This window comes from Cervus canadensis, chromosome 3 (assembly GCF_019320065.1).
Source record: "Cervus canadensis isolate Bull #8, Minnesota chromosome 3, ASM1932006v1, whole genome shotgun sequence".
Taxonomy (NCBI): domain Eukaryota; kingdom Metazoa; phylum Chordata; class Mammalia; order Artiodactyla; family Cervidae; genus Cervus; species Cervus canadensis.
The window spans coordinates 65,531,735-65,553,570 of NC_057388.1; the positions used below are offsets into that span (position 1 = coordinate 65,531,735).

Here is a 21,836-nt window from a genome sequence, read left to right on the forward strand (position 1 = left end):
CTCTGTTTTCAAAGATTCTGCCCCATATGAACCATGCTTTTCTTTATTTAGCAAAGATACATAAGCAAATAGCACAAAATAATTTTAGTAAACAAATAGTAAATTTACTTTATTCAGAACTTAGTTGATAAACAGATATAATTGAAAGAAAAGATTTTATTTTAGTATATAATTTTATTTACCACAAGTACCTAGGATGGCATGAAATTAGACCTACATCTCCCCTTGTTTTCTGTAAACAGCAAGATGTACCAGTGTTTTCTGAACAGTTTTTTTTTTCTTGACACCTTTTAAACCCCTTTTAAATATGCCTGTCTATTTATTTAAGGAACATAAATCACTTTATAAGTCATGCTAAGATTCATGCCTGAATGTGGATGGATATATACAAGGTCTTACCTACTGCTTTTCAGCATCTTAATTCAGTGATTCTCAGCCTTGTAGTTCATTCTCCAGGGTATCTCTGGTTAATTCAAGGAGTGCTTCCAAGCTCTAAAATGAAAATAAATTAATTCCACTTAACACTTTAAAAAAAAATTATGTGTCAGTCCCACTTTATGGAATCCACCACATAGCAGCAGGCTTTTACAACTTCAGAGAGACTGGGAACCAAACTCCCCCTGAATGTGAGTCCTTCTGTTCACTGTTTCTAGTTCCAAGTCTGGTATTTCTTCCAAAGTGTAGAAAGTCGCTGGGTGAGTAATTTTGGATGAATATAAAACCTAAGTATGTTGGGCTAGTAGTACTGTTATAAAGTTTCTGTGAAGTTCAATTTCCGTTATTAAAAATGTAAACCTTATCTATTATGAATTGAGGACTAATTCTCTTGCCCAGATGACCCATAAACATAATTTCTTAAGATGGGAGAATTATAAGAAGTACATTTCAGACCAGAATGTGAAAGTCAAGCCATTGTAGAAGCTTTTGGCTGGAAAATGTAACTTTGGAGACAGAGTAAAAGTGTGTAGAGAGAGCTGCAACGAGAAGGCTGCCAGAAGCCCAGGTTCTGAACCTTCTCCTGCCACTGCAAAGCATCAAACGACCTTGGATGAGTCTCCCAATTCCCCTGAAACTAAGTTCTCTCCTCTGTAAAGTGAAAGGTTGGCCCAACTGGTTTCCTACGTCCTTTTATCCTTGAAAATTCTGGTCTTTGAGAAGAGCTCAAGCATGAGATGTTGAAATGATCTTTTTAAAGGTGTTGACTCAAAATGATGTGGTCTGTACAGACAGTAGAAATAGCCACTGTGTTTCAAGCCTGTGATCTCCTAAGGTAGATAATGCACTCTGCAAATGGAAAGTGGCCCCCACCATCTACCATGTACCTGTGCTCCTTCCTGGAAGCAGAATGGTGAATCAGTCCGACTCATCTCTGCCTTTAAGAAGCTTAAAGGCTAGTGGGGAGGCAGGCAGTAAGCACAGGCATAAACCATCACATGAGTGAGACATTTGTTCAACAAGTATGTTGACGAGAAGCAAACCAGGAAATGTTTGCATGATAAGATGGGGTCAGAGAAGGCTCTCTGACAGGGAAAATAGAGAGTGAGAAAGCTGACCCAGGGTGGAAGCAGAATAAGGGGAAATAGGGAAGGGAGATTTCCAGGCCTGCTTGCCTAAAAGATTAAGGTGGAAAGAAGCCCGTATCTCATCTGCATTGTCTCATTGCCTTGTCTGCACTTTTCTTCTCTATTTCATATACTTGTGAGGTGTTCTTGTTAACTCAGAAAAACCACGCAGAGAAAAGATTGTTTCCATTGCTTTTTACCCAGTAATTCTCACCTATAGTAACTCCGATAATTTTGTCTTTGGTTTCCCAGATTGCTGCCGACAATTCAAGTTTAAAAACCTCCAGTTGGGTTATTTCCATTCGCACTGTATGTCTGTGTTTGCCCATAGAATTTGGTACAACTTATGACTTCAGAATTACTGTATAATGCTCAGAGGTGTGAAACGCCATTTCGAGTAATGCCTTTCTTCAGTTAATATAGATATTGATGGCAGGCAGCAGTAAAACAAGTCATTAAATTCTCCAGTGCAAGTGTGTCCCACACATAGCTGGAAGCTACAGACATCACACCAGGCGCGGAGAAAACCACTGCATGTGATTGGAGCGCTTGCATCCCTCAGCTCCCTTTTGCCAAAATGGAAAACAGGGGCGTTTGGGGGAAAGCACGGGCACCAATGGGAGAGACCCGGCTGGAATCGCACTGCTGGTTCGTTCTGCCCACTGTCTGCCGCCGCCCTACTGAGTTCCTGGCTGAGGCAGAAACCTATGAAAAATGGCAGTCAGCAACAAGCAGAGCTCTGGTGCTCTGAAAACAAAGAAACTTTAAAGTAGTAGCCCTATAAAACCAGCTAAAGAGTTGCAGCGTAATAAACCCCCTTCTCTGTTGTCCTTCGTTTGACAGCAGCGTCTTTGTGTCCCTGCGGCACTAGGCTTGGGTCACCTAGAGGGTGTGGCAGGGCTGGCTTATAGTCCCAGATCACGTGGTCGTTGCTTGATTCCTTGGATGAAAAATGAAAGGACCTGTTTCCTCATTTTATAACACCGTCCTCAAGGATGCCAGCCTGGTATAGATGTTGAAACTCCACAGTACGGGGTACCCTTTCTTCAAGGTGTTTTTAATGGGCTCTGGGTTGTCAAAGACACTGCTCTGATAATGAGGCTGTGAGCCCCGAGTGAGGAGAAAGCTCTGTAATGAGGGAGGCGGACAATTTGTTACAGTGATGCGGTTACTTGGCCATAATATCTTTTTGAGGTTTATTAAATCATATAAAATTTCAATTTACACTGTAATATTCTATAAAAGATGGAGCACACAGAAGTAATAAGTATGACAACATTTCTTTCATTTATGAATTGTATTGTTGATTGTGTTAACACTGCCACATCCAGCAGCAGGATTATTTATGTCGGGACAGTAATTTTCTATCTCCAATTTAATTTTGTAAAAGTTAATTACAAATTAGAATAAAATGAATGCAGTTATGGAAGGCAGTGAAATGCTGAGATAGGATGTTATTGAGGGGGAAATATTGACTCAGGCCGCTTGTGGTGGAGATCACTGTTATGGAAACCCAGGGCTTCTGGTCCAATGGTCACCTACCCATTTGTTGGATGAAGAGAGGTTCTGGGTTTAATCTACGAGGAAATGAACTGTCCTTGGGGGACCTTAGGGAATATCAGTGGTCGTTCTAGTGAAACCCCTTTCTTTCTCAGACACGTCACAAAGCTTGTCCCAGTCACCCAGCACAGAGGTGACAGGATGAGAACTAGAATTCCAGTTTCGGCATACCAGGTTAGTCAACTTTCATTTCACTCTGAGGTGGGTGTAGATTTGTTTCTGCTTTAAAAAGTGGGCAGAGGGGTATCTGGGGAGAGAGGAGGTAGAAAGTTTCTCCAGGTCTTACCTCAAACCAATCTGTGCCCTGTGAGATGGAAAATTGAAATGCATGTGGCATATCCCAGTCACCTTTTCCTCCCCTGTTGAACTCTTTTTCCACTTCTCCACTGGTAATGACAAAGTTTCTTCAACAGACTTTCTACCAAAGTCATTGAGCAAAAGAGCCAGTTACAACCCTGCAGGAGTTGCTCCAGCCAACTCAGCCCCCAAGAGAGAAAGGAGCACCGAGCAGAAGTGGACAGAATTCCCAGGCCTGGACATGATACCCCAGTTCTTCACCTCCCTTCCCCGCCATTTCCCCATGTGCATTATGCTCTGTTCCCCTGGGACTTGGCCAATGGTGTTTGCGCCTCTCGCTGAGAAGGTGGGTGAGCCCAAAGGTACCCAAATTACATCACTCCATGTTCACCCCACTCTTCTCAAGCTTGTGATCTCTTTCTCTTCCCATTCTCAATACCATACTTCCACCATTTGCAATATCAAGATTGACTTGCTACGTGAAAGACTTTTATATTTAGTTTTTAATAGAGCAAAAGTGACTCTAAATTTGTTAATATTCTTTAGGTTACATAGGACAAATTACAGATAAGTGAATCAGTAATGAAATTTGTAATGAGAATTTCTCAAGTATGAAATGTTGGCGCAAGGAAAGTTAATTGCAGGATTTTACAGCCATTATAGTTTATATCATAAATGCAAAAATGACGAGGGCCATTTAATTACAGTAGGAACACACTAAATTTTTATGGAGTGCCATTTTGTTAAAGAGGTACTCGGAGCATTAAGAGCAAATACCATCCTAACTGTGGGTCCAGGTAGCTTTCACAACATCAAATAAATATGCTATTGCTACAAAATTGTTCCTTAGATACTGTAATTGACACGATGACTAATGAGATGGGTTTATTCTCACAGCTTCACATACTCAATTTACAGTGTCTGAAAGTTATTTTTTTTGCTATCCACAGACCTGGAAGGAACCAGAAAAATCCCTCTTGGAAAACACTATCTCTGCCGCTTCTCTAATTAACCTTCAAAAATGCATTTTGAAATATAGAAGTTGGTGCCTGGCATAGAAATTGGATTGTCTCAGAAAAAAAAAAAAAAAAGACCCAAGTGCTAATTTGTTCCTTATTAAATATCTGACATGTCAAAATTGCAGGCAGTTAATGTTTTTGGTGCCTTTCAGCAAGGCTGGAGACAGCATTTCCTGTGGGCCAGGCACAGTGGGGTGGCTCTGAGTACCAGTTACCCCAGAAGCCAATGCTGTCCCACTGCACCCTCCCAGCCCAGGTCTCCCTTTTATTCCCCTCACATCCAGCCAGAGACCTGTGGGCATAAGATGCCCTGATCTCTATGGAAGGAGATGTCTAGGGGAACTGACTTAGGATCCTGGAGCAGCCCCCATCCTTGTGGGTTTAGGGGATGCACCCCCCTCACCTTGTCACCCCAGGCCTCAGAGGCTCCCAGAATAGGAAAAAAAGAGTTCATAGTAAAAGAGCCATATTCACTCTGGACCCCTGAACATGTTTTAGGTTGTTTTGGAAAGCCAGAGTAGTGATACCCCACTGTTTTGGAAATCTAGGGTGGTTGTTCCTCTCTCTATTATCCAGTAAAGTTCCCAGGGGGAGATTATTCTAGGCAGTATTTCTCTTCCTAGGAAAAGCAAAGGAACAATATCCATGGTCTCCCATGGCTAGTCAATGGAACTGGAAGTTAAGAACTGTTGATTTGCATGGAGCCAGCTGGCAACAGAGAACCATCAAGAGCGTCCAGTTCCAGGACAACAGACAGCACACTCAAGGATGGATTTGGAGCACGGCAGCTATACATTGGTAACTGGCACAGTGACAAACTGTTAATGGTTGTGAAGTGGGAGTACTTTACACTATCCTGGAACTCTTCCGTATGCTTGAAATTACTCATGAATTTAAAAACTAAAATAAAAGAATATCATTAGCTGAAACTGGCTGAAATAAATAAAAATTTAAAAAGAACTGTTGATTTGGAAAACCTGCGTTCCAGACCCTGTTCTGCCACAAAGTAACCATGAAACTTTGAATGCTCATCTGGAAAACAAAAATGTAATAATGATCCCAGGTTCCAGGAGATATTGTAAACATCTGATAATTTAGTGAAGAATTTGTAAATATAAGAGCAGGATCTCATATGTTCTTAGCAGCATTGTTCACAACAGCCAAGGGCTAGAGGCAACCCATGTCCACAGATAAACAATATGTAGTATATACACACAACAGAATATCACTTAGCCTTTAAAAAGGGAGGAGATTCTAACACATGCTACAACATGGATGAACCTGGAGGACATTACATTAAGTGAAATAAGCCAGTCACAAAAGGACAAATACCATGTGATTCCACTTAGATGAGGTACCTGGAGTAGTCAGATCCATAGAGGCAGAAAGCAGGATGGTGGTTACCAAAGGAGAAACAGGCAGTTTCAGTTTTGCAAGATGAAAAGAGCTCTGGAGATGGAGGTGGGGATGACTGTACAACAGTGTGAGTGACCTTAACGCCACAAAACTGTACACTTAAATGTGGTGATGGCGGTAAACTTTATGTTATGTGTATATATGTTTAGTTGTTTCCTTATCATGTTAGTGTGGATATTTGTTTTGTGTGTATTAATTTTATTCTAGGTTAGAATTCAGTTCTAATGTTATTTATTTTGTGGCTCAGACTGTTTCAGCCTTTGTCTCCTTCATAGTTCCTGTGGTCTTTTTTAACAGACTCATCTTTTTTTTTGGAGCGTGTTCCTATTTTCTGGCCCTCAGGATGCTCTAGGCTCATCTGGTGTATTCCACACCTTGGCTGGGAATCAACCACTTCTCCAAAAGCCCTGAGTCCTTTCATTAGAGACTGGTGTGTAGAGATACAGATATTGGGTTGTAGATGTGTTCATCATCACTGGGGTAGTATACTTTTAGGCCCTTATATCTAACCCCCGCCTCTCTCTTTTTGTATATATATTAAAAACCATGAATTTATACTGATACTTATGATTCCAAACTAATACTCCAGGGTTCATTTTATACTGGCTCCTCTTCTTATTTGTCATGTCAGTCTCCAACAGTAAAACCCAGGTCTCATTATCTACAATATATTTACTTACTTGTTCAATTCCACCATATACATAAAGCAATTCCAGACCTGCTAACCCATACTCCTCTGAGAAAGCTAGCATTGGGACTTTCTGGTGATCCACCAGTTAAGAATCTGCCTGCCAGTGCTGGGGACACTGGTTTGATCCCTGATCTGGGAAGATTCCACATTCCTCGGAGCAAGTAAGCGCTTGTGCCACAACTACTGAAGCCTAGATGTTTAGAGCCCGTACGCCACAACAAGAGAAAGTGAAAATTTCTCAGTCATGTTGGACTCTTTGCGACCCCATGGACAGTATTTTAACAGGCTCCTCTATCCATGGAATTCTCCAGGCAAGAATACTGGAGTGGATTGTCATTCCCTTCTCCAGGGGATCTTCCTGACCCAAGGATTGAACCTGGGTCTCCTACATGGCAGGCAGATTCTTAACTGAGCCACCAGAGAAGCCCACAAGAGAAGCCACTGCAATGAGAAGCCCGAGAAACGCAACTAGAGAAAACCCATGCGCAGCAACAAAAATCCAGCACAGTCAAAAATAAATAAATAAATACTATTTTAAAAAAGAAGAGAAAAAACCAGTGAGGGAATTCCCTGGTTGCCCAATGATTAAGACTACAGGCTTTCAAGCTTTCACCGCCAAGGGCTTGGGTTCAATCCCTGGTTGATGAATTAAGATCATGCAAGTTGCCCAGCACAGGCAAAAAAAAAAAAGAAAAGAAACACTGCACTTATACACAGTTCTTTTTGTCTTTAGCCTTAGTACCCAGTCTGGATGCAATAGAGTTAATTCATGTGTCACTCCAGTTTGAGTTCCCCCCACATCTTGGTTCCTTTGAATTATTAATTTATTCACCTAGGGGGTATGGGAAGCATTACTATGATCTAAGAGTCAAAGTTGTACATAAGATGTTCTCAGAGAAGGATGGCTCCCTCCTCCCTCCCACCCTCTCAAATCGCCCTCTTTTCTCCACCCATCCCACCTGCCTCCTATAGGTAGGCAACATCCTTGGTTTCTGATTTATGCCCTATGTATTTCTTTTGCACAAGTGATCAGACATCTGAGTATTTTCCTATATTCCCTTCTTACACAAAGGATAGCATATTCTAGATACTTTTTGGGGCTTTGCTTTTTTTTTTTCACTGAATAGTATTAATATGACATGGAATCTTTACATGTTTCAAAATGAGGCATGAGTTTCAAAAAGTTGAGAGGTGCTAGGTGGACTGGACAGTCTTCAACCACTTTGAAATATACAGATTCTCATGGAAGACCAGAAAGAGCCAGTCTAGAAGACTAGTCTAGAAAGACTAAATGGTCTTGGCTTTCAAAGATCCTCCAAGGGAAATAAGGAGACGATGCGCATGCACGGGAAAAAATTGTCAGCCTTCAGAAAAGAATTGCATCTTCCTGATCTGTCAGGAGAAAAGTATCAGACAGCAACAAGTTTATCATGAAAACTCCAGCAGAAAGAGAGCAAAGCAATGAGGATCCAAGGCAGCTGAAAACTCCTGGATTTGGAGAAATCCTGAGGTTTGGCTGAAATGGATCCAGCTTCCGAGTCTTTGCAGGTCACGTGTTATTTAACTTCCTTCAGTCCACTCCCTAAGTTGGGTCCCTTATGGCAGTGCTTCTCAGACCTCAGTGTGCACGCAAATTCTCTGACAATCTCTTAAAATTGCAGCTTCTGCCTCAGGAGGTATGAAGAGGGGGCCAAGGTTCTGCATTCCTAACCAGCTCCCAGGTCATACTGGTGCAGCTAGTCCTGGGACCACACTCTTCGTCGCAAGACTTTGTATCGTCTTTGTGATTCAAGAACCAAGAACTTGTTCCTTCAACATGGAATCAATATGCTTGCCCACAATATAAAAAAAAAACAAAAAAGAGAGAGAGAGAAAGAGAAAAGCTGACTTATACACTCCCAGCTTTGCATTCTCCTGTTTATGAAACTGTCTGGAATTGCTGATCAGATGAGAAGACAACATAAAAACATTAAAATATGTTTACTGGTGCCTGTGATTTATTGCAAAACAGAAGATTTATGTACTGAAAATCAGATCCTAAACCTGTATAGATATGCCTGTTGTGTTCTCTGGAGTCATTGTTGGCGCAGTGGTAAAGAATGTGTCTGCCAGTGCTGAAGATGTGAGAGATGAGGTTTCGATCCCTGGGTAGGGAAGATTCCCTGGAGAAGAAAATGCCAACCCATTCCAGTATTCTCACCTGGGAAATCCCATTGATGGAGGAGCCTGGCGGGCTGCATCCATGGGGTCACCAAGAGTTGGACACGACTGAATATACACACATGTTGTGCACGGCGGATTCCACACAGTATTTGCTGAGCTTCTCTGGTATGTGCAACATGGGATTGAAATTAAAAGAACCTTATCTTCTGGTGGATTTTGATTTTAGTTCCATTTAAGGAGGGTTAATTAGACCTTGGACTTGCTTTGTGATAGCAATCAGTGTGGAACACAGTACTTACTGCAAAACCCTCTCCATCTATCTCAGGTTTCCTGAATTGAATTTTTGTTCATGCATATAAAATAAACTCACACACACACTGTAGCTCCTTAATGCCCCTCAAAATGTTTTTGTAAAATATGTGTGCTACTAAGTCCAAGAAAGACAGGAAACATATTTTTCACACCACCTTCAGGCCCCTATAGTAAGAAAGTACACATAAAAGAACTTTCCGTGGTCAATGTCAATGTATAAGGGTCAGCACACAAACTGTACAACCCACTTACTAAATAAATAGTGAATTAATTCAAATGTTCTTGGGAAAAGAAAATATTTATATGTTACCAGTAAGCTCTTGCCCAAATCAGACATCTATGGGACCCAGAGCATACTGTCTTCTATGAAAGTAAGGCTTGGCTGGATCTTGCTTTAGACACAATCCCTGGATTCAAGGGAAGTGCCGTTGATTCATCCAAGAGCTTCATGCAAACTTGAAATTAGGACATTTTCTTTCCTTCATGGACTCCCTCTGATTACATTTGATTTTTTAGCCCAATAATAAGTCTGATTCTGTGGTATGGGTGTGTTCACCTTGTGTCTCAGACCCCTCTCCACATTGTCCTCCTAGCCCAGGCCCTCCTGTCTCACTCAATTTTTTGCAACAGTCTTCCCCGTGCCCTTGAAGCCAGAACTTCAAGTCCCTCTGTGCTGCTGTCCCAGCTGCCACCCCAAGTGCCTTCCACGGGCCACCAAACTGACAGCAGACTTCTCCACGTGGGCTTCGTACAGCTGCCCCCCTCATCCTTCTTGTGCGCCCACGGGAGCTTTGTCCTGTGTTATTATTCCCTCAGTGGCTGGCCCCTCTGAGCCCCTGCTCTTAATCTTCCTTCAGCCTAGGTTTTTACCCTACCCTACCTCCAGTCTTTGCCTACTGTAGTCTCACGCATCTCAAAAAGTCATCCTTCATGCTCAAAGCATTCCCTAAGCCCACAAACAGAAATTATTTTCCTCCCCATTAAGCAATAGCACACAACTTACAAGACACCCCATTTTGCCTCATGTGTCAGCACGGCTTGTCTTAATCTCCGTGTGTGGTCATCCTACTGGGATCACACTGCCAGGTCCCTCTCTGGGCGAGTGGGGCCATGAACTTGTCGTGGACTGTGCATATGGAGTGGAAGTGATATGTGTCCCTCCTGAGACGAGCAGTAAATTGCTGGGTGAGTGCTCTGTCTCTCTCCTCCCTGTTCCTGGGAGACCTTTAGGGTTGGAGGTGGTGGCCGCTTTGTCAGGCTGGATCCTTGAGTGACCATGGTGAGCAGAGACTCCCCCCAACTGACCTGCAGTGGACATGTAGCATAAGTGAGAGATAAAGGTTGGCTATTTTAAGTCATTGAGATTTTGAAGTTGTTGCAGGCAGCTAGGAATTTTGCCTTTTGACTAGAAACATCTCTGACCATCTAACACAGTGAGAATCTGTGGAGTTAAGTTTAACCCAACTGCATCCAGTGTTAAATGACGAGGCAGGGACCCCAATGAGCAGGCAGGCAGTGTGGGCGTTGCAGAGTGGTCAGGGGCAGACCCTGTGGAGTCAGGCCACCACTTCTCAGCTTCATGATTGGAGCAAGGGATCATTGCCCCCTATGCTTCAGTTTCCCCATCCATGGGGGGCATAGTAACACGACCTCTGTTAGAGACTGAACCTCCAGGTTCTAGTGAGGATCAAGTGAGGTAATACATCTAAGCCCTGTAAACAGCCAATAAATGTCAGCTGTTGTTAGCGATTGCTGTAGTTATCATAAATACAATTTTCCTTTAATATTTATTTGGCTGCATTGGGTCTTTGTTGTGGCACGCATGACTTTAGTTGCAGCATGTGGGATCTAGTTCCGTGATGAGGGATCAAGCCTGGGCACTACCCCTGCATTGGGAGTGCAGAGTATTAGCTGCTGGAGCACCAGGGAAGTCATTATTATTATTATTATTATTATTATTATTGCAGTCAGTTTCTCAGCAGTACAGTAGTATTTAGTGCAACTTGACTATGGGGCTGGACAAAGGAGAGATATCTGGAAATCAAGTAGTGTTAGCACTAGTGATCTGACAGCCAGGGACAGAAGACCCTGCACTGAGGCCTGACACCTTGGGCCTATTGAGGGGCCAGTGCAGAAGAGGCTGCCCAGCCCCTGCCAGCCCCGCCCCCCCACCACCCGGTTCCCCGTCTGCTAACTTCGGGTAGCCCAGGCGCTGAGCTCTTCACACCTGAGGGCAGAGGAACCAGGAGGACGGCAGCAGCTTCCCGAGGACCCCCAGTGGCTTCTCGGCCATCAGGCCCTTTAGATACATCTGCTGTCAGAGGCCCTGACTTTAAACTCCAAGAGCAAGATGTATGTGTTGCTACCAAAGACAGAGCATAAGCTAATGTCACCAGCAGGGAAGAATAATAAGCAAATGTGTTAATTAAGGCTAATTAGTCTTCTATTTTTATCTCTAATCATTTCTTAGAACCAAAGAAGAAGTCATTATAGTCCATTGTGTCTCTGGGGAAAGATTTTGCATTTGCATTTTTACATATGGGCTACATTTTCTGTGTCATGCAGTTTATCGGGATCCTAGACACAATACTTTTTATAGTTACCTATAATGAGGCGTAAGTTCTACTTATGCTAGCATATATTTGATTGTCCTTCTTAATAAAAGAATTAACAGCTCAAATTCCTTCTTTTGCATGTGCTTTCTCTCTAGTATTGAGTGGCCATGATCCCTGTCCTCAAGAAGGCCATGTACATACATACATACATACACACACACACACATACGTATATATGTTGCTCTGTTCTGTGCTTAATGTCCGAATTTTTGCCCAAACCATGGACTGTAGCCCACCAGGCTCCTCTGTCCATGGGGATTCTGCAGGCAAGAATACTGGGGTGGGTTGCCATGCCCTCTTCCAGGACATCTTCCCAACCCAGGGATCAAACCCAGGTCTCCCGCATTGCAGGCAGGCAGATTCTTTACTGTCTGAGCCACCAGGGAAGCCATACACACACACACACACACACACACACACACACACACACACACACATATATATTCTAGAAAGAGGTTCAGGCAAACAGCTGAATTGGTATCTCAGGAGAATTCTGAAGGACATGAAGAAGTTCTAGAGGATGTCACAGAGCTCTGTGCTCACCTCTGATGGGTATTATCTTTGACTTGGTCAAACACAAAGAAGAAATGCTTTTCAAGTTCACAGAGTTACCAGTGGAAGAAACAGCTGTGTTATAGGTGACACAATTGGGATTCAAAATGTCCTCAATGGGACAGCGGAAACCACAATGAGGACTAACGATAAATATTAAGAATAAATGCAAAGTTTTGCAATTATTTCACAGAACTGATTACACAGATGTAATCACAATGGCTGACGTGTGGGTTTCACTCGGCTGTGAGCTCAGAAAACACCACACAGATGTTTTTCTCAAGTCAGAACTGGGCCACAAGGACCCCATCCTTGAGTTCAAATGGGTGACTCAGTTGATGAGAGAAATTGAGGGGATTTAAGAACATGAGGTGTCTGTAAACATCTGAAATGAAGAATAAATTTTTTAAAATTTAAAATTTTTATTTATTTTTAGTTGGAGACGTAGCTTTACAGTATTGTAAAGCAATACATCAACACAAATCAGCCAGAGGGATTCATAGGGCCCCTCCCTCTTAAATCTCCCTCCCTCCTGCCAGCCCATCCCACCCCTCTAGGCTGTCACAGAGCACGGGTCTGAACTCCCTGTGTCATACAGCAAATAAGAAAAAAATTTTTAAAGAGAAAAAGAAGTGACCAAAAAGTGCTATAGATGTGTTCCAAAATATCAAGGATTATGAAGGTGAAAATGGAAAAAACATGTTCTGTCTGTTCTGGAGGGTGAATGGCAACTCAGCATGACAGGGCTCCTCACTAGCGCCATCCAGTGGTGGCAGAGGGGCATGACCTAAATGAGCCTGTTGACGCTCCCATTATCAAGGTGGCCTTAGCATCCTCCAGGCAATCTGTGCCAGGGAAACAGGCTTCTACTTTGGCCTTTGTCCTAAACGGCTCTGTCCAGGCCTACAACTGAATTGTGAAAAGGATGGACTTATTCTGTCATGGAATTTTCTGTCTCCTTATAAGGACACACAATTTTATAAAGGAAAGCAGTGGAAAAATAGAACTTACTTTACATACATTTGCCCTAATGTACATTTAAATGCATAAGTATGTAAGATATGGTGGTGGTGGTGGTGGTTTAGTTGCTAACTCGTGTTCAACTCTTGCAACCCCATGAACTGTAGCTCGCTGATCTTGGGATTCTCCAGGCAAGAATACTGGAGAGGGTTACCATTTCCTTCTCCAGAAGATATTCCCAACCCATGGATTGAACCCGAGTCTCCTGCATTGCAGGGGATCCTTTACCAACTGAGCCACCAGGAAAGCCCATATAAGATGCATACATTTTTTTTTTTTTAAAACATATATCTTTATCAAAGCCTTTAACTCTCTTGCCCAATTTGCACACCAGACCTTGCCTTGTGGTGTGCTACAGGCACACGAGATGCTGCGGCTGGGTCATCAGCTGCCGTTCTAGAAAATTGGGATGCTGGGCAACCGTGTCTCACAGTCTTCTCCAAGCCCACTGGACAACAAATCAGTTGAAATCTCAACGTGAAGGCAGTTTATGTGGCTCTTTTTTCCTGTATAATAGATGCTCTGCTGAGTGGTGTGTTTCGTGCTGTGACAATTCATTCCTGCACTTGTGACAGGACCGCCGGCTGATTTCACTATGCTCAATTAGGAGAAAATGCATATTTTAATCTGCCCCGTGGTGAGGTCACACTTTGCTCAGCGGCCTTGGCAAACTGGCCATTTAACCATTTAGGTGGGTGGAGGCTTCCTCTCCAGCCTGTCATTTGGCTGCCAGCAGCCTCTCTATTCTCGTTTTATTGCCAACACTTCCCAGGTTCCAGAGTATAAACAATTAAAGGCCACTCCATCATTCTCAGAGCCACTGAACATCGGCCCAGCTCCTTCGGCTCGGCCGCCATCCTGGCTGCTAGCGATCAACTTGGTGCTGCGTATATGCCGCCAACAACACCTATCCCTCTCTCCTTTCCTGGACTGGGAGGGTTGAGAGCCCAGCGTGGAAGCATGTACATAGTCTTTCTGCCCAGGCTGTTATTTCTGCCCCCAGACGAAAATAGAATTCAGGGTCTGCCTTCCCAGGTGGTGCTAGTGGTAAAAATCTGCCTGCCAATACAGGAGATGTAGGTTCAATCCCTGGGTTGGGAAGATCCCCTGGAGTAGGAAATGGCAACCCACTCCAGCACTCTTGCCTGGAAAATCCCATGCCCAGAGGAGCCTGGTGGGCTACAGTCCATAGGGCTGCAAAGAGTTGGATATGACTGAGCACAGATACATAAGAGAAAACTTTGTTGCAAATGGGCAGGCTGTGCCTGCCAGCCTGGCTAGACCAGCCCTTTCCTTGATGTCCTGGAATGTCTGCTGCTGATGACTCCTTGAACTGGCCATGTTCACTGGCATCTCCTCACAATGGCCCCCATCGCCCCTACAGAGAACAAAATTATCCCCCCACATGCTTTAATTTGGTTTTCCAGTTAGTGCAGTGATCCCCTTGAGATACGTGCCTTCCTTTCTTTCCATTCCATCTTCCTTCTTCCATCTGGCCTTTTAGACTCTTTAGATTGTCAGACGTACACACACAACCCTGGAATTAGGTCAGGTGAGCCTGGGATGGAAACCAGAGCTGGTGGACCCATCATGCTGGTGGGGGCACGTGGAATGCTCCAAGGCTTGGATGTACCTGAATCTGATCTTAGAACCTCCACTGACTGACTGATTTGTTTAACCTCTAAGTCCTACTCTTCTCATCTTCAAATGGGAAGAGTAATATTCCCGGCCTCATAGGATTTCTGTAGGATGATACACAAATGCCTAAAGAGCTGATGTTTATTGAGCTCTGTTCCTGTGCTCCAAAGAAGTACTGATGTGAGTGCATCATCTCATTTAATTCATGGACCAAACTTCTGAATATCCCATTTTACAGAGGTAGACCATCACTCAGAGAGGTTAGTGAGCTGCCTGAGTTCGGGCAACCGTGAAGGGCTGAGCACAATGGGCTGGAAAATGGTTCACTGTGTTCTCTTCCAAATCTCAGAGGTCTGGGCTGGAGATGAAAGCTGGACCCCAGAGGATAGAATCCCCGAGGGTCAAAGCTGAATGTCCCACTGGTGGATAAGGTGTCCACAGGAGTGTCCTCAGAGCCAAGCACTTTCCTCTGCCCATTTTGAAACTAGGAAGAAACCCCAGATTTTTCATCATCCCTGTTTTTTTAAAAAAATGTTTTATCCCAAATAGTTTCCTCTAACTCTGTGATTATCAGCCTAGGATCAGGCTCAAGACGCTAGGCAGGGCCAGACCCAGATGTCCTGGTTTTCTGATGACAGAGCTGAAGTCACTGAACCCTTTGTATGAACCTGCTTAAGGACCCAGACCAGACAGTGGGCTGGGGACCAGCCAGCCATAAATTCTGAGTAAGATTATCCCATTTCTGATGCTTTTACAGAATCTGTGACTTGTGGTCATGAGGACCCTTCACTATAATCACCACTGCTCAAGGCTGGAGGAGGCTCCAGCCCCAGCCTCCAGGGGTGGTTTTTTTAAAAAGGAGATCACAAGCACACATATCCTTTCCCCCACTGAATCCTTTGCGCATTGAGCCCCTTCCCATCAGGCTTCCTGCTATTCTGGTACAGCAGCAATAAAGGGGTCAAGCATCCCACTGAAAAGGTTGAGAAGAGAAACTAGCATTCCCCTCCCCTCCCGCCCCCGCCCCGCAGCCACTTCTCCAAAATGAGTGAGGTCACACCACCAAGGGCTTGCTGGATGACTGAGCAGGTGGGTTGAATTTTCCAGGTCATCTTTTTCACCTGGTTTCTCTCTGGAGCTACAATGTGTCCCATCCTTGTTGCAAAATATACTTTCATTGCTCTACTGCCTTTCTTGTAAGACCTGTGTTTTTAGATGACAAAAATTATTTCCCATGTAATAAACAGAGCACCTCTGCTTTGCTGTTACAGTGTATCTCAGATTTCCACACGGGGATGGGTAGGAGCTGACATGGAGGGGTGGGAGGTGGGAATGAGTCCTGCACCAAGGTCTGTGGAAGGCCTCTCAGTGCCACCCTCATAGCCTCACAGCCCAAGGCATCTTCCTCTGTAGAGGTCTCAGGCTCTTGGAGAAAAATGCTGCAAACAAAAATGCTGCAAACACAGCCAGCAGGAGATCCTGCCAGAACTACCTTGAGTCACCTCACTTGTCCCTTTTGACCATTGTGTGATTTCTTTTCCTTTATAAGTTAGCATGGGAATGGCTCCAATAGAAATGAGAGGAAGGGAGAAAAATGAGGGTTGGTTCCTGCTTAGAAGGACCTTGAGCTTGATTTAACACTCTGCTGTTGCCATCTTGAAATTCTGAAAATGTTTCAAACACAGGGCCCCACAAATTACGTCTCTGGTCCTGGAGAGAATAAACATTTGTTGAGGACTTGATGCTTTCTAGGCTAATGGCTCCCAAACTTTATTGCATGTCTAAATCACCTGCTCCTGTTCAGTTGCTCAATTGTGTTTGACTTTTTGCAACCTCATAGACTGTAGCCCGCCAGGCTCCTCTCATCATGGGATTTTTCAGGCAAGAATAGTAGAGGAGGTTGCCATTTCCTACTTCAGGGGATCTTGCTGACCCAGGGATCGAAACTGCATCTCTTGGTAAGTGGATGCTTTACCACTGTGCCACCTGGGAAGTCCTTGAATCACCTGAGGGAGCCTTTAAAATGCTTGCTGCCCCAGACACATGCCAGACCAGTGACATCAGAGTGTCTAGACACTGGATTTTCCAAAGATCCCCAGGTATCATGACTCAGATAGGCAACAAGGTTTGGGAGCCGCTGTTCAAGGCTCTCTCACAAGAAGGCATGTTATTACCTGGGGCAGGTGAGGGGACAGGGGTCCAGAGCAGCTGAGCAGTGTGGCCAAGCCTACACCCTACCCTGGGGAGCATCAGGATTTGAACCCAGGTTAACCCAAACCAAAAAGCCCAGTTCATTTCATTCAACCACACAACTTAAGCCAACCTGCTCTGCAGTTCATTGAAGTAGGTCATTGGTAAATTCTATTGGTTTCTGAAAAAGATGATCAGGTATCCAGTCTTTTCTACCCTTAGGAAGTATTCCTAAGCATTTCTTTGTACTATGGCAAGAAAAACTGGGACTTTTTCACAAACTGTCCACATATGGAGGATTCTGTGCAGGACCTGTGGGCAGCCATCCAGAAACTTCCTGCAGCTAGCCAAGCCACAGCCACCTGGTGTCAGTTCTGCTCCAGAGAGGAAGCTCTGACTGTCCCCCATTGAAACTGTCACCTCGGGAAAGGGCACCTCCTTTCACAGGAAGTCATCAGGCCTCCCCCAGGCACCCTGGATCTGCCCTTCATGGCCTGCCTCTCCCCACCACTCCCTGTAATGTCCAGAGCCCCTGAAACCTGCAAGACGTCAGAGAATCAATCCTGTTCAGGTGCAAGCATTTCTTTTTTTGCCTTTTACCCCAAAGAGGATTTTTGCACCAGGCCCCAGGGTCTCCTTTCCTCCAAGTCCATCCTCTCCGTGCCCATCCCTCTTTCTGACCCGAGCCCTCCCCTCAGCCTGGTAGGGTGGAGGAGCGGGTGCGGTAGGTAGCTCCCTCTGCTGTCCGCCCGCCACTCCTTGCCCCGGCGTGGGACACACCCAGCTGAGGGAGCAGAGAACAATCAGGGCCCACAAAGACGAACTTTCCAGAAGGCCCCAGTTTATGGGATGATGGACCACCTGGCCACACTCCTGGCCGCCCGCCCCCTCCAGATGAACCCCAGTCTGCAGCTTGCAGACTGCGAGCCCTTGTAGCCTGAGGGTGAATCTCTAGTTTGCTCAGCTAGGCTTCCCTCTCTGTCTCTCTCTTCCTGATAAGCAGGCTGAGCAGTCCATCAGCTTCGAGCTTGTTTATGCTTGCTTCTCTCCTGGGCACACAAGTTCAGTGGCCCTGGTGGACCCTGTGCCACACTCAGGTCTTCAAAGGGAGGAGCCCAGGGACTTCAAGGGGCACAGAGGATCTCAGGTGGAAGGGTCTGAGGAGAGCTATGCAAAGAAGTCCATTGTTAAAAGCCGATTTCCTCAGGCTTGATTTGAGTCTTTGGAGGAAGAAGCTAAATTAAACAGGTTTTCAGGGATTATTTACCTTCCCTACAGTAACTGGGTTTTACACTGGTTACAAAACTTTCCCATATAACAAAGATAAAGTCCAGAAAAATGCCCAGACAGCTAGTTTCAGAGATAAGGGGGATTTTGGCCGGGCCAAGATCAAGGCAGGCAGTGGGTGCCAGGGTTGCAGGGCCTGGAGAGGGCTTTTCCTCCCCTTGGGGGCTCAGCCCTTGACAGACTCTTCTAGGTCAGTCTAAAGAACACGGGCCTTGACACAAGCCTGCTTTCTTCCTCCCTACTTGAGATCACGACCTGAGGTATTAATAAATGAGATGGTGCTGCAGGCCTTGGTGAGGCCACTGGTTGATAGTCAAGGGTGCTCAGAGGGAGGCCCCTCCCACTGCAGAGCTGGGCAGGCAGGCGGGGGAACCCTGCAAAGTGCCTCAGGACACCCACCCCTGTTTATCCAAAAAGTTTCAGTGTTTGTGGAAGTTCTACAAGGCCAGCTTAATGGAACCAATGTGCATCGTGGTGTTAAAGGTATATTGACGTTTGCTTAAAAATGTCCCCCTCTGAGTCCATGGAGCCCAATGAGTGGACGAAGATCTGCATATTACTATTCCCATAGCTTTAATTGTCGGAATCTGCCATTGTAGGCTCTTCCCAGGCATGCTGGTATCTTATTAGAAATGCAGTAAATAGAATTTAATGCGATTGAAAAGAAATCCAACAGACTCTAATCTAAAGAATGTCATTTTAGGAAAATAGCAGCGACGTACAATTTACTGCCCCTAAATTGGAAAATCAGTTTTAGAACATCGTAAACTTTTAATTGCATGTAGCATGAAAACAGATTTCGAACAGAAAGGAGGGGAAGGAGAATGCACACAAACTGAACACCTTCCATTAAGAGCCAGGGACCATCACGTCACCTCCCTTTGTCCTCATAGCAGCCAAATGAGATGGGAGTTGTTTTCTTACAGTTAAAAAGGAGAAAATTGAGGCTCAGCAAAGAAAAGTATCTTGCTCAAGGTCATGGCTAGAAAGTTGCCGAGTTTGGATTTGAAATTGGGCCCATTTGGCTCCAAAGCCTGTACTCTTTGAATCCACTGTGAAGCATATGCGTGGGAACAATTTCTTTCTTCCACAAATTGACCCCAACAACTGCCACGTACATGGTTCCAGAAATCGGTGGCTTGACTGTGGTTGTTTTGGCTTCTCAGTGCTTCAGATCCACTTACAGCGCAGGAAATGTTGGGCTCGAGGCCACGAAGAGAGCAAAGAAGGCACGGGAAGGCTCAGCTGACATCCTTCTAAATTGCATTCTGCAAGATGTCACCTTCATCAGCTCTTTCAGAACATATTTGCTGAGTGTGATTTAATATGCCCCCCAAACTCCAGAACCTTTGCCACCTTCTACATTTATCTCTGTTAATTCCCCTCCACCATTGCCCCAACCCCGGCTTGCAGTATACTTGGTATTTACTATTTCCTGACAAGTCTGGTGAGTCGTGGCTGAAGCAGTTTCTCCTTTTGAACAATGCTCTTACCTTCTAAACCCAGCTGCCCTCTCCTCCAGGCGGGACTCACGCTGCCATCGTCGTCAGAGTGTTTCCAATAGCCAGACAGGGCAGTTCAAGGCGAGATGCGGAATTTCTATGGTCAGCAGGATAATTCTAGAAGTAGAGACAGTCTAGCGAGTTGGAAGACCAGTGTCTTCCTTCCCTGGACCTAAAACCTCTGCGGGTCTTGACCCAGTGTGTATGTCTCCCCTCCGTGTGGTGTGTTCCCATCCCCTGGTTCCTTCTGTCTCCAGCCAAACTCAGCAGAGCTTTGCAAATAATGGGCTGCTAGTGAATGTTTGTGGTATTTAATTCTGTGATTTCAGCACATGGAAATGTTCTCCTTAAAGCCATCTACCCCTGTTCTGTAGAGTTCGGAGTTGAGAAGTTTCCAGAAAGTGTAGGCAACGCAGGCAACCAGTCAGGCTGTGTAAACAACATAATATCTCTCCATTGGCACAGGCTGTGGGGAGCTGCTCTTTGATTTCACAGTTCACATAGCCATTAAAGAAGAAAGTCCAAAGAAAGGCCCGTGTGCGAACAGCACTTCCAAGGTATTCTATCTGCAATGCGATTCTTTGTGAGAAGTCAGAAAAGGGGCCAAGTCAGCTCACACAGGCCTTCTCTTCTCTTGGCTGGTATACCCAGCAACCCTGTTCACTCTTGCAGGATGCAGCGAGACCCCCTCATCCTCTACAGGCCTGTTGATTCAGCCTGGCTTTGGATAAAAAGACATGCGTTTGCCTCGGGTAACCTCACATACACGCACAGTACCAAATTGCTCGGTGCCTTCTAACCCAAGTGGCACCTTCATGTGTCAGGATAGGTCACATCCACAGCTTCCTGGATCCAAGAAACAGGACTGGGCCAGAGGGAGTGGCCACATTTCTTTCTTTTCGTTCTCTTTTACCTTCTAACTGATTTTCCTAATGATGTAATAAGCCAGTCATCCTGTGTACCCTCTTCTTCGGTCTCTCTCATTCCAAGTTATGGACACGCCCAGAGCTTTCCTAGGACTGTCTGCTCTCCCCAGGACGATGCCCGCTATGTGCACGGCTCTCAGGGTCCCGTGCAGAGCAGCATTCTATGTCTGGCCACCGTGGGGCTTTTCTTCCAGAAATGGCATTGAGTGGAGTACAAGTCAGGAAACAGAGCCCCATCTCGCGGGACTCTGTGGACAGAGCCTGTTCACTGGCTCAAACCAACATCCGGCTGGAAGCCTTAGCAGTGGCAGCAGAACCTGGAAGGGGAGGATGAGTTCATCAAGGGAGGGGGCTGCCCTAGGAGATGGAATCACAAAGAGGTGTACTCAGAGAGCCAGAGAGGGCTTGGAAACCTTGTTTTGATTTCATCTCACTCTGATCTATGTTGTTTGAGATTTCTATAAGAGCTGCTTGGAAAAGAGCCAATTGATGCACAGCGCTCTCCTTCTCAGGCCTAGTACTCTCAGTAGCTACAACAATGAGTGTTTCCTGCAGACTAAGGACTGTACACACACCCTGTCTTATTCTATCCTCACACTGGTGCGAGAAGGGAAAATATCTGCCCTGTGTTACAGAGAAGTGGAGAGACGGTAAGTGACAGCCCAGGTCACTGAGCCAGAAAGAAGGAAACTTGGAATTGGAGCCGAGGTCTCCTTCATACCAAAGCCAAGTCATCCTCCTATTTGACACTCAAAATGGTTATGCCCTTGGGGCTCTGGCCTCTGTCTGTGATAGAATTCTATGCTTAATCTCAGGCAAAACAAGCGTTTGGCCTGTGTGTTTGCTGCCTGGCCTAGAAAGGCACCTGCCACTAGGGTGGATTGAGCCAGAGTCCTTGCTAAGACAGTCTTGGGCATTTTGGCAGATTCATGCTCTTGATGAGATTGCTTCTTTGATGAAAGCTGATCCAAGATCTTGGGATAATTTTGAACACTTGGCCCAGGTTTATTTGAGGAGAATGTGTTGTGGGGGCAACTGGCCAGCACTTACTTTGACCTAGTACCAGGAGCAAGGAGTCCTTCACCC

The 21,836-nt window shown here is 45.1% G+C and overlaps 1 long non-coding RNA gene across 1 annotated transcript; it reads left to right on the forward strand.

The window, feature by feature from the left end:
• The first annotated feature begins 3,215 nt into the window (after nucleotides 1-3,215).
• Nucleotides 3,216-5,300, forward strand: LOC122438467. Its single transcript, XR_006268559.1, has 3 exons — nucleotides 3,216-3,296; nucleotides 3,536-3,765; nucleotides 5,062-5,300. It is a non-coding gene; the product is annotated as an uncharacterized LOC122438467 (long non-coding RNA).
• Nucleotides 5,301-21,836: the final 16,536 nt, after the last annotated feature.